Here is a 13,559-nt window from a genome sequence, read left to right as displayed (position 1 = left end):
CTCTCCATCTGTCTGTCCTATTGTCTTTGTGCCAAAGACTGTGTGCCTTCGGCTGCAATATTGGTCTCTCTGTGACTAATAGTATCAATTGGCGCCTGACAATATCCTTTGCTTTCCTGGTGTCTGAAGTTACAAATTGGCCTCTTAGTATCTGATTGTACCCTTTGGCTTCTGGGTGTCTTGTAGTAGCCACTGATTTCTGTTTGACTCATCAGCTTTTAGCCGCTGGTTATCTGCTTGACTCCATTGGTCTCTGGATGACTGATTAAATCTTTGGTCTCATGCTAATGTTTGCTGGTCTCTGGTTGCCTCATTTTTATCGATTAAATATTCGGTGTATGAATATCATTTGATCTCCGAGTGTCTGATCATGTCTGTTGATCTCTGGGTGAGTGATCCTGTCTGTTGATCTCTGGGTGAGTGATCCTGTCTGTTGATCTCTGGGTGAGTGATCCTGTCTGTTGATCTCTGGGTGAGTGATCCTGTCTGTTGATGTCTGGGTGAGTGATCCTGTCTTTAGCCTTAAACTATCTGATAGTTTTTCTTTACTGTCTGAGTGTCTGATCGAATCTTGTGATCTTTGGGTTTCTGCTTGTACCCATTAATCATTTGTAATTTTTCATGTTCTTGCCCTCAGGCTATCGGATAATGTTTGTTGGTCTCTGGGTGTCTGAAAGTATCCAGTGACCTTCCAGTGTACGAGTACCCTTTGGTCTCTGGGTGTCTGGTAGTGTCTGTTGATCTTAAAGGCATAGTCCAGTAAAAATGTTTATTGTCCCTACGGGTCGGCCATGTTTTTTTAAGCCTAAGTGGCTCGATTTTAGAAAACTTTCCTATGGACCTTACCCGAGTTTTCGTCCATTAAACGCACGCGAAAACAGGCACCAGGGAGCCGCCATTTTGTGATAATCCTATCATTTCCCCCCATCGCCCTGGCTGACCTGCTTCTGCGGCAGTAAATCAATTCCCCCGCCCCTGAGCCTGACATTATCAAAACATTTATATTAATCGCCTCTCTCCGTGACGTTACTGTGCTGCGTAGGCAAACGCGCCCAGTCGTCTTCTACGCGACTCCACACAGAACCCGGAAACCAAAACAGACCATCTCACAACACAGCGCGCCACAATTCGGAATATGAAACTGTACTTTAAAATCAAACAGCAACACGGTACATTTGGTAAAGTACATTTATTTGACATTAAATGTTTAGAGAATATTTAGCAATTGCCATATGAACTCCGAAAGCCATTTATTTTCTTTTATCTGTATCCGCAATGGTACACAGGGTGTTGCTTTTCGTTAAAAGAAGTACTTTGGAAGCACGGTGAACCGCAAGGCTGTTCCATCAACTAGGCACTAGTCCATCGTAAAGGTTGATATGTTGCTTCTAGCCACTAGTACAGCGTAAGGGCATGTGGGCCCTTGGCGATCGTCTCATAAAATTGTCAGTGTGCTCCAGTTGTTCACACGAAGCTGCAGGTGTCTCACGAAAAAAACGTCTGCCGGTGTCTCAAACCGATGACAGTAGCAGAAGGGGAGCAAATACCTGTTATGAAAACAAAAAAATTATAATTAGTCTCGCCAGCCGATCTTCATTAATATTACTCATTTTATTTATTACAGCCGATCAGAAACTATTTGCTTGCAAGGATAGTTCAATGGAGTATGTTCGGCTCTAAAATCAATGCGAAAAGTAAATAAATAAATCGAGGCCAACACACAATGATAAACGACAGTTAGTCTACATGTGTGTGGAATGATATGATATATGATATGGCATTTGTAACGCGCCTATACACAAGTGTTTCAAGGGGCAACGAGGCAGGGGGGGGAACAAGGGCAGACAGACAACGATCCTACTAGGCCAGGTGTCTTTCAGATCGCGCATGGGGAAGGGGGGAGGGGGTAAAAGTGCTATACATGGTTAGTCGAATACAAGATAAATAATAGGGCCAGCTGGTGGCAAGTGCAAGGTAAATGCCAGGAGAAGGGGCTCAAGGATACAGAGACAGTCCCGTAGTGCAGGGAAAAGTGGCTGGGCCAAGGACCGAGATCGGTGAGACCAGTGGAGACTGCATGCCCATGTGCTGACTACGAACACGTTTTCCTTGCTTTTCCTAGCTCTTCATTCATTCATTTATTCATGCATCCATTCATTAATTCTTCATTCCGGTATAAAAGCGTTTAAAGATTTACTCGCATTATATTTGAAATTTCCATTGTGTCTCTTCGTAATGCAGTCTGTAAAACGGACCGTGCTCTTGACAACAATTTTTCGTATACTGAACTAAAATGAAACTTGGTCTAGTTTCTGAATTTTCTGCCTTATCGTCTCTTATGTTATTGCGCACCCCCTTCAAATGTAGTTCTTTCGGCATAGTCCCTGTCTCAAGGTCAAAAAACAATAGACCCTTATACTTCCAGTGCGACTTGTGGGCCTCATCTGGGCGCTGTCCTTCGCATTCTTTATTTGCAACATCACGTAGTAAAGGCATCTGTGAGAACTTGAAGTTTAGAATCCCCTCTATGTACTGCGCCTCAATGTGCAAATGCGAACTGGCTTCTCTCCCAAATGCCACGGCCCGCTTGGCTGGCGCGTTCTAAGTGCCTCAATTTTGTCCCCGTTGTCTGCGAGCTTTGCAGGCCAAATTGAGACATTTCATTTTTGGCTGAAGGTCAGGGAAAGTATAAAGTACCACAGGAGTTGAGTTAAAAGTGAGATTTATTGTTTGTTTGTTTTATTATGTGCAATACGCAAGCCTCCCCTCCGTTAACAGTGCGCAGCATTTACATTTACATGGGATGAGACGTGAGAAAAATATATACATACACATATGTGAGGTGAATAGAGAGAATTCAAAGATGACACCCAGCTTGTTCGCCACCCATGATGGTGAAGGTAGGGGTTAGGTTTACAGGTACACTGTACAATACCATTTATTTACAAAAAGACAATCGAATTGCAATTATTTAAACCGGGATTTGTACTTCACAATCAGCTGTGCTTCGGGTGGACATGGCACAGTTGCAATGTTCGGTGGCAATGGATCACTGCTCTGCACAGAAACGTCCAAAATTCCATATCTGTGCTTCTCTAACACAGCAACAATAAGGCCTTTCACCAAGTCGAACTGCATTTCATCATAGACTGGTTTGATCACCCATTGCTTACTTCGTTTTGAAAACACCTTAGTGTAGCGAGGCATCCTTACTTTACCCCTAGTCCTAGATTGTTCACGTCCGACATTGCTGTTATGGGCCAAGACCGCTAGTAGAGTGCGATGTTTCATGCCCCGAAAGCTAAAATTCAAGCGCCTTGGCCTGTACTTTAGGCACATATTGTGGAACACCTCCAAATCTCCTGTGTGACAGAATTCCGTCAGTCCTCTCAAATCTCTTGATAGAGTTTTGTCGAAAACAATCTTCTCAATGGCTTTGTGTGTCGGTGAAGATGCAATCAACCACTTCTTCTTCCGTGCCTCCTCTGGGGACAAAGGGCCATGTTCACATTGGTGGAAATGTTCATTTGCTGTCCAGCGGTGAACGTTGGTACAGTGGTGCATCAGTGACCGCCATTTTTCAAGTAGTATTTCCACTGACCCTTCACAAGTTTTTGAGCTCCACCAAAGATGGTTGGTGATAGACTGGGACCACTGCAAAATACTTTCAAAAACTTTTTTTTTTCCTGCAGCTGAGATTTTCTTACTGATTGATTTAGCAAGATGCCATACGTCAAATTGATGATTAATATGTGGGAACTGCTCTCTCATTGTCTTGGCAATTGAAACGTGTCTGTCCGTGGCTATGAGGTCGATGTGCATTCCCCTTGATTGTAGATATTCCACTGATTTTATAAATCCTAGTTTCTCCATGGCCACTGAGGATGTACATTGTGTTACCTGCACGACCACCGAACTCACAATTTTCTTACTATCCATGTCCTGAAAGTGGTAGGTGCAGTACTTGGCAGAAAATCCAGGGCTGTCGCACTGTCCATCGCCGGCTAGCCTGAAACGTTTCCCTTCGAATGTACTTACTAGAGACAATTGTTCAATTTTCCAAGCATCACTAATGGCCGGAAACAGATAATCACGTTGGTATATGTAGTACAGCGATTTAGAAATGAAATGGAGTCCCACAAACTGAAAGAAAGCCTCTAACTTTCTAAAACTGGAGCCACTAAAAAGTGATGCAGCTGCACACAGTAGATTGCCTGCTGGCATTTGCCCCAGCATCGTTTGTGCAGACCATGAGAACATATGATTTAATCTACAGGCGGCATTTATTTTGACGTTACTGCCTTTTATTTGACGAGTTCCATTAATCAATGGCTTCCCACATACTTTCCCTCTAACGGAATGCACACATTTCAGCATACTTATAATTTCCATCAAACAACTGTTGAATACAATGTATTTGCTCTCTTTCATTGGACTGTCACCCTGCGTCAACGTTGTTTCGGCCTGTGACGTTGTGGAGATTTCAACACATTGGAAAGTAATATCGCTGATATCAAGTTCTGATGCGTCTATGGATGCTGCGTCTGGTTCATTCTCTGTCATTTCAACATCTATTACTTCAACATTGATGGGAGAACACAACAATGTCGACAGGTTTTTGGGTGGCAATTTTTTGGCGGGTGTAGCTTGTGTGAATTGATCTGCAACTACTTCAGAGCTATCTTCAATACACTCAATATCATCTTCTTGTGGTGGTGCGGTCGCACTGTAGCAATGGTCCAATGCAACTTTGCTGTATTCTCCAAACACAGTTAATTCATGTTCTGGCCATTGGACATGAGCATCTCGAGCCTGAACACGCCTCGCCTCAATTAATAGTTCCTCCATAGTGTACATGGTCTGGCAAGCAACATCTCTCATTCGCCTCACTGTCTGTGTATGTATAGTTCTGACACCCACGGGTAACTGGAGGAGAGATTGGAAAAGGGATGTTCAGTTTAAACACAAGATAAAGTGTAGTCCAATTGACTGGAAAAACACATAAAATAGTCCCCAGCACAAACATTTTTTTTAAAGTTATGAACTGTTTGTAACTAACCTTTTTTTTGGTTTTTTTTCTTTGCAACTTTTTTGACATCGACCTTCAACATCTGCACGCTGTAGCTCCGATTCGTTTCCGCATGTCCTCCCTTCCTCTTGCGCTGCAACGACTATATTTTCTGTATCCGCATAGACGGCATGGAATGAGGCTCCATCATCTCCCTGAAACATAGTACTTTCATTACTATGTATCAAAATATTGTTAGCATAAAACACACGTGAGGACGAACACACAGGTACATCTCAATAGCCAAACACAATTTAAACATTGTGTGCAACAATCAAACGACAAGTATTCGACCAGTGATGATCTATTTCGATGGAGCTGTCAGTATCCATACCTCTGGCTCTGCATGGAGTGCCATGAATGGTTGTATTGGAGAGGAGGCATCAGCATCTCCCTGAAACACAGTACTTGCATTAGTATGGTTTTCAATATTGGAAACATAACACACACTGGGGTCGACAGCACAGGTACATTATAGAGAGATAACCACAAATGATGCATTGTCTAAAACAATCAAGGAAAATATAAATATGCAGATTTCATCGACTTATTTCTCCGATTCCTTTACATCTGCATCATCAAAATGGGGTGTTGTGATTGTAGTGGAAGCTCCGTCGTCTCCCTGAAACACAGTACTTGCATTAGTATGGTTTTCAATATTGGAAACATAACACACACTTGGGGTCGAACGCACAGGTACATATAAAGAGATAACCACAAATGATGCATTGTCTAAAAGAATCAAGGAAAATCCAAATATGATCACATTTCATCGACTTATTTCTCAGATTTATTTACATCTGCATCATCGAAATTGGATGTTGTGATTGTAGTGGAAGCTCCGTCGTCTCTCCGAAACACAGCACTTGCGTTAATAGGGAAGAAAGTATAGCAAATGGAATCACGTTATATGATCACGCATGATGGAGCGGTCAGTATCCATACCTCGTGCTGCTGAAGAATATCTATGGATGTTGCAAATGTAGTGCGCACTTCCGAAAGCTGTTGCGCCGATTCGTATACACATGGTTCCGCTTCCACTTCCCCTGGAATTACTTGAATGTCAGGCTCTGCATCAAGTGCAGGGGTTGACGCTCCATCAACTGCCTGAAACATAGTACTTGCATTAGTGAGGATTACAATAGTGAAAACATAACACACACCTGGGGTCGACAGCACAGGTACATATCAACGGCTAACCACGAATGAAACATTGTGTAGAACAATCAAACGACAAGAATTCCAGCTCTGATGATGACGCTCGATGGAGCTGTCAGTATCCATACCTCCTGCTGTTGAAGAACATCTAGAAATGTTGTAGATGTGGCGGATGCTTCAGCATCTCCCTGAAAGACAGTACTTGCATTAGTATGGATAACACTAATTATAACTGAAAACAAACACCAGTGGACGATAACTAAGGTGTATATCAATTGGAAAGCACTAACCAAACATTCGGTAAAATAATTACACGATAAAATAAAAATATTACTTGACATGCATAAAACAGGTCTGTAGCGGATTAGCCTAGTAAGATTACCTGATACGCGCTAGAAGTGGTTGATAACTGCGACCACCAAGGATGTAGAATGTTCTTGCTTCAGATTCAAGGGATAGTCAAGAAGTTGCAAAGGTAAATTAATGATTGATAATGAAATACCAATATTAAAAATAGCCATGTAAGGCGACAGAATACTTGAAAAATGCTTAATACAGCACAGTTCCCTGTTCCCATAGATATACATTGCGTTTGTGGGTTATGAAATCGAAAAAGAATATATTGATAAATGTCATTATTCAAAAAACTATACACTCATATCAATATCGAAATTATTACAAGGGATAGAACACCTACAATATCAATTAATCCATTCGGCTGCCTACACACTACCGCAAGGCCTAAAGCTAAATCCGGACACTTGACTCATCGGTGGCGGAATGTGGATGAATAGAGTGGGAATAGCGTTTTCGAGCAATTTCCGTGTCGCTCGCCATTTATTCTTCTTTGTTACCCAAGATGTTGTGTACATGTCCAAGGAAAAGTATCACCTGCAGATGCGGTATCGATCACCCCTCTTGTCCTGTAAGACTTGTTAGACTCTACTTTCCAGCTCATCCAGTGGATATACGCAATGTCCGACCCATTCTCTTATTCAAACAACAGTTTTCGGGAATACATGCATTGTCGTGCCTTCAGATTTTGCATGGGTCTTCGAAGGGCAACCGCTAATCGAACAGGCAGGCATTGTTGATAAATCTGAAAAGTAAATATCGACATTTTTATACAATCTTCAAGAATAAAGATTTGATACAAAAGTAAATGAATCATACAATGATCAATGCAAGGTTTGTTTTGGTCGCAGGAACTATACCAGTTCATTATGTGCGGTTTAGTATTTGCATAAGTTGCAGAAATGTATAAATGATGTGACTAAAATCTGAACTTGTGACTCGTCCCTTGGATGTTCTGTATTGCACGAGAAGGAAACATGCTTACATTATAGACTGGACCCCCGAAGGATGCAATTCAATGACAATAGACAAAGATGAAAATAAATAGATCTATTGATAGCATAGCAATGGAAACTCAAGTCAATAGCAATGAAACCAATGAACATAGCACTATTGTGTACTCTACTCGCAAATAGATAGAAATTTAAAAATCTGCAAAATATGACCAGGATACATGGCCTTACCTTGACCAACAAACAGTTGGATTCAGCAAGCAGAGCAGTATGTTGCAGGAGAATAGGTGGGTGGCCACGGGTAGCACACTGATGGGTATGCTCGAAGCGGTCACAGAAGTTCACGGATAGCAGGACGACGAGCAGATTAGGTTGCCAGGTAGCACGTTCAGGAGTTGACTTGCAAAGCACAAAGATGTTCTCATGAGACATATCAAGTGGTTTATAAAGTATTAGAAACAGGGGTGTGTTTGTGAATGAATGATGTATGTACGTCGTGGTATTAGGGGGGCGGCCTGCTTCAAGGGGAGGCCTGGCTGGAGACACGGGGTCTGAGGAGGCCATGTGACCGATGGCCCCTTGGCGTGGGATACCTTTTGAAGTGTACATGTAGTTTGGCACCTTGGCCTTTCGCGCCCGTGACAGCGCGCATCCACTGGCGCGAACCGCCTTTGATAGAGGGTGGGTGGGATGGAGGGGCCTGGGGTGTGCAGATAAGGCACAGGAAGACTGCTGAATGGAGACACACTTATGTGGATTGCAGGGGGGCGGCCTGCTTCAAGGGGAGGCCTGGCTGGAGACACGGGTCTGAGGAGGCCATGTGACCGATGGCCCCTTGGCGTGGGATACCTTTTGAAGTGTACATGCTGTTTGACACCTTGGCCGTTTGCGCCCGTGACAGCCCCCCATGCCAGCGCTCATCCCCGGGTGCGAACCGGCTTTGATAGTATATCATTGCTTATCAATAACAAATGCCACATACCGGAGATTCTTGTGAGCACAGACCCACACTTCAACCGGTGTATTATAGTGGTCAAGACCCTTAACCTAAGGCCTGTATAATCCAATGGTAATTGTTAGTATAGATATATGTGTGACTTTTATAGAGACATAACCTACTGAAAGACTTTGAACAAGTGTTATTTAGTGCATGCATTATCGAGAATATGTTATGTTAGCTTAGATAGATAGTGACCAACCTGCTTCACAGCAACCAGACCTTCACCCATTCGGAGCACAGATGTCTGACGTCTCTCCTTGAATGGAGACACACTTGATTCATTTAAAAAATCGAAACAACCGTTGTTAAAATATATGTGGTGTTTTATTTTGTATCTTATTTTCATGACACAAAAATACAAGACTTTAAAGATTATACAGGTCAGGATGCAGCACAGCGAGAGAAAATCCCCTGTACTGACCGCTGTCACTCGGGAACGTTTCTCTTATGGCACGAACGGCACAGGCGGGTATCACTCTTCGAACGCGGTGTCCAAGCCTCCCGTGAAGCCACCATGTAAAGGAACGATAGGCCACCAGCCTGTACCACCTGTGAAAAGGAATGAAACACACTGTTTTTAAATGACCAAGATAAGTTTAATAAACGTTTGTTGTCAATGACAATTCTTGTAACTAATGGCATTCTGCACGGACAAATGCTATCTAGACAATGCACACTATTGAATGATTTACATGCGTTACAATGATATGTAGATGTAATTTTGGATATAGTAGAAGAACATGAAATAGGAGTGGCATGACAAGCAGAGTATACTTACTCGTTACTCGGATTACGAGGACGAACAGTTGCGCGAAGTTCGTGCATGAGCACCATCATTATTCTCAACACGGCCCATGTGAGGCAGGCTGCCCTGAGGTCTGGCAGCTCGGTGATGCATTGCGGTCGTGGCTCGCCTTCCGAAATGTAGGCCAGGCATCCCGAGATTTCTCGGCAGCAGCAGTTCTCCTCCTCGGTTGGCATTAGCTCGCACCGATTGCATGTGCACCAGGTGGAGACGCCGTCCATGCGACTAGGCCCAGACTCTTCATCTGTTGATTCGTCCTGCCAACTGCCGTCCGAATCCCCATCGTTTTCGCGTGCTTCCCTTTCCAGTAGTTCCTCCTCAGTATACTCGGGCTCGTACATGTAGGGCATTATTGTAGCCATTGTGTGGTAAGCAAAGTAAAATAATTTACCAAGATGGTACAGGTGTTCACACGGGCTACAAGCGGCGAAGGTAGCTGACCAGAGCACAGAAACGAGTCACAAAATACTCTAAGTAACACAGAGAGAGGAATGGAATCGAAAATCTGCTGCTGTGTGTTGTGAAACGGTCTGTTTATACTTATTGAGGAAAGAGGCGTTCTGCCATTTCCATGGCGACACGTCATTAGCTGAAGCGCAGAGAATGTTGACACAAGACGTGCTTTGGCGTTGGGAAATGGGCGGTACGAGTCTGCTGATGACAGGCTCAGGGGCGGGGGAATTGATTTAGTGCCGCAGAAGCAGGTCAGCCAGGGCGATGCGGCAAGTGATAGGATTATCACAAAATGGCAGCTCCCTGGTGCCTGTTTTCGCGTGCGTTTAATGGACGAAAACTCGGGTAAGGTCCATAGGAAAGTTTTCTAAAATCGAGCCACTGTTTGTGTTCCTTTATTTTGAGTGTCTGATGGGTATCTTCTGATCCCTGCTTTTCTGCTAGTAACCACTGGCCTTTGTGTGATTGCTGGGGTTTTACATCTCACATGTTCTGATAACATATGTTAGTCTCTGGGTGGCTAATGAGCTTTGGTGTTTAGCTTTCTGCTAGGCCCCACTGGTATCTGTGTGATTGCTGGTGTTCTCTGTCTCACCCGTTCTGATATCATTTGTTGGTCTCGGGGGAGGGGGGGCTGATGAGCTTTGGGGGGTTGGTTTTTGGCTAGTATCTATTGGTCTCTGGATGATTGATTGTAGTTTTAGTCTCACACTGTCTGATAATGTTTGTTTGTCTCTGGCTGACCGATTGCGTTGGTGGTCTCATGCTTTCTAGGTGTCTGAGATGCTATGGGTGCACTGGTCTCTGGATGACTGATCGTGTTCTTGGTCCTACGCTGCCTGATATTGTTCATCGGTCTCTAGGGGCCGGATGATATCAATTAATCTCTGGGTGGCTGATATGAATTGGTTCCTGGATGTCAGAAAGTCTTTCTCTCTAGCTGTCTGAAAATGTCTAATATCCCAGTAGGACGTATGACCCATCTCTCCTTGGGATAATAAATAGTCCATTGGTCAGTGGCTTTGGACAACCAAACAACCAACCCATATTGTAACACCTTCTACTGAGCTGCTTCGCATTAGTTAGCACCCATCAAGAACAGACCCCCGCGTAGAGGGAGAGTTGTCTTTGAGTTCATTTTTTAGTGGTTTAGACTCCCAATCTGTCACTTCCCCAAAAAGCCTGTAATTATGTACCCCTTGTTTACAGGCTAACCTAAATAATTCGATGACTTTTAGCCGCACCAATGCAAATTCCTTGGGATCTCTGTGAAGTCCCATTGCCTTAAAGCCGTGTCAGGAGTTTCCTCCTCCAGCCGGTGCTGAAAGAGGAGTGGTCTCTTGCCAGGACTTGCCTCTCCAGCACTGCTTAACAATGTGGGAATTGTTTTGGAGGTGTAGACGCCCAGATGCTGCTGAATTAATCTAAATGGGCTAGTAGTTTCTCTCTGCTGTTAGCCCTCACACTCGTCTCATAGTAGACGGTTCTCCACTCTCAAAAGTGCCAATCCAAAGGCCTTGAATCCATAACACCCATGGGTTGGAAAAGTACGTTTGCGTAGTGCATTGTGTGAGAAACCCGAGGGTGTCCCACTTACTAGTCCCCGGGGATCTGTCATCTAGGTGGCCAGGACACGGCTATCACTACTGGATCCAGTTCCTGGGGGTGTACTAGTGAGGGAGGATCACCTGGGTGAGGTGTCCTCGGGGAGTGGAAGTGGGACACTGACGAGTGAGATGCGGTATCTCCCTTCTTTATAATACCTGAACTGTGATCACTTGTCTGTCTTTACTGTTGCCACCATGAGTTCCTTACAGTTGCCTGATCATGCACAAATGCGAAGAAGCAAAGGTCCCCGTTGGACAGGTCCTCAAAGGACCTGCAATGGCGTCAGGGCTATTTGCATGTGCCCACGTCCATCAGAGGAGTGAAAGGGCTGGTACGGATCCCGAGTCTAGTGCAATGCTCCTTGGTGTAAAGTGTGGCCGGTACTCTGAGTTTGAAAGGAGCCAAGAGTGAGCGAAGAGTCAACCATCGAAGCAGAACATTGTAACCCAGATATACTTCTTGAATATGTCAAGTCTAGTGCTCGTGGGGCCGGGACAAAGAGTAATCGCCACAACCCCACCTCAGATAGGATGGCATCTGGGAAACCGCATTTGGCAATAATAAAAGTGGGAAAATCAGTTACAATTAGGCGAAGGTGTATTTTGGGGAAAAACCATCTCGGTTCATTCATGAAGGTCTGGTGATAATTGGTGGCACACCATTCCTGCATTGCGGCCCGGCATTCTGGTATGAGAGAAGAAGCAGAGGTGGCTGAGGAGAGCCTGAAAGAGAGCTGAGTGTCCGCATAACCTTGAAAATTGGAGCAGAAGGTAGCAATGCGCTGGGCAAGAGGTGCCAGGTAGTGTTGAAGAGCCACAGAGATAGGTTAGACCCCTGGGGAACACCACAAGTAGAGAGAGGGATAGAAGAGAGGAAAGACCCAAATTAGACCTGAGAGGGTCAGTCGTGAGCAAGGAGGTCAACCAGGCCAGGGCCTGATCAGTAATACCAAGGTTGTCCAGGAGACGATTGAGCAAGATGGCATGGTTGACTGTGTCAAGAGCAGAGGATATATCAAAGAGAATGAGGAAAGAAGAGAGAGATCAGAGTTAAGATTGTAGAGCTAGTCTTCACGGGTGTTCAGGAGAGCAGTGTCCGTGAGTCTGACAGCTCTGAAGCCAGGCTGGTGGTCATGGAGGCAACCAACAGATTCAGTATGTAGATTAAGCTGGGAGATGGCCAGCTTTTCCAAGTGATGGAGATTGGGCGATAGTAAGCCGGAGAGAAAGGATTGGCCGAGGCCGCCTTTAGAAGGGGGTGCACATGACCGTGCTTAAGGGGGGAGGGGAAAGTTCCAGTGGCAAAGGAGTGATTGCAGAAATCGGCCAAGGCTGGAACAAGGGTGTCGATGTGGTCCTTGGTTGTTCTGGATGAGCAGGGGAGAACCTGCTTTTATGAGACTTTCATAGATTGGACTTGTCTAGAAACATCATCAGGGGTGAACAGGGGAAAGGAGGAGGAGGAAGGAGGAGGAGAGACGCCTCAGACGGGGGCCAGGAGTTGTGGAGGTAGCGGAAGAGAGGCTGGACAGGATGTCCTGAGTTGGCTATTCCTATACATTACATTCTAGAGTAGGTATACAGTAGACTCGCATTACCCCTCGGCATCCAGCTGATCTGACAGAGCCCCTAAGCCTATATCTATGGCATTGTGTATAGGAGCCACACTCTGCATCTCTTTCAGCTGCGTGCATTGAGTTTTTTACAATGGTGCCAAGGTCACATTGTGGGTTATCATTTCTTTGCTCATCCTGACAATGGACCCACTATGGCACCTGCACCCAGAGCACAGACCCTTTAGTGCCCTCCACAACCAAGTCTTTGCCTGAGTCGCCATCTTACGTTTTGCAGTGCTCTCCATATTTGTTTTTTCTGTGTCTTCAGTCTGCTGCTGCCCACAACTGTGCGAAATTACTGAAACTGGAAATTCTTAAGATAAAGGGGAAGGCAAGTACTAGCAAGATTCTAGAGCACAGCCACTAATCAGACCTCAAAATGGCACCATTGGTCAACTATGCCAAGCAAAATGGATTAATCTCCTTCCTCATCTGGTCCATGAGGTGCTGGAAAGTGGCTGCAGCATTCCTTGTGCTAAAGGCAGGCAAGGTTACCCTTTCACTTTTCCTGCACCCTAGGCAGCTCTTATCAGTATCCATGTTTG

The 13,559-nt window shown here is 44.7% G+C and overlaps 1 protein-coding gene across 5 annotated transcripts in view; it reads left to right on the top strand.

Moving 5' to 3' along the window:
• RTKN (rhotekin) overlaps positions 1–13,559 on the top strand; it is a 462,373-nt gene that overhangs the window by 418,426 nt on the left and 30,388 nt on the right. The gene's annotated exons all lie outside the window — the stretch shown is intronic.

Source organism: Ambystoma mexicanum, chromosome 6q (assembly GCF_040938575.1).
Source record: "Ambystoma mexicanum isolate Mex_15411 chromosome 6q, UKY_AmexF1_1, whole genome shotgun sequence".
Taxonomy (NCBI): Eukaryota; Metazoa; Chordata; class Amphibia; order Caudata; family Ambystomatidae; genus Ambystoma; species Ambystoma mexicanum.
This window is presented reverse-complemented; position numbering and strand designations above follow the sequence as displayed.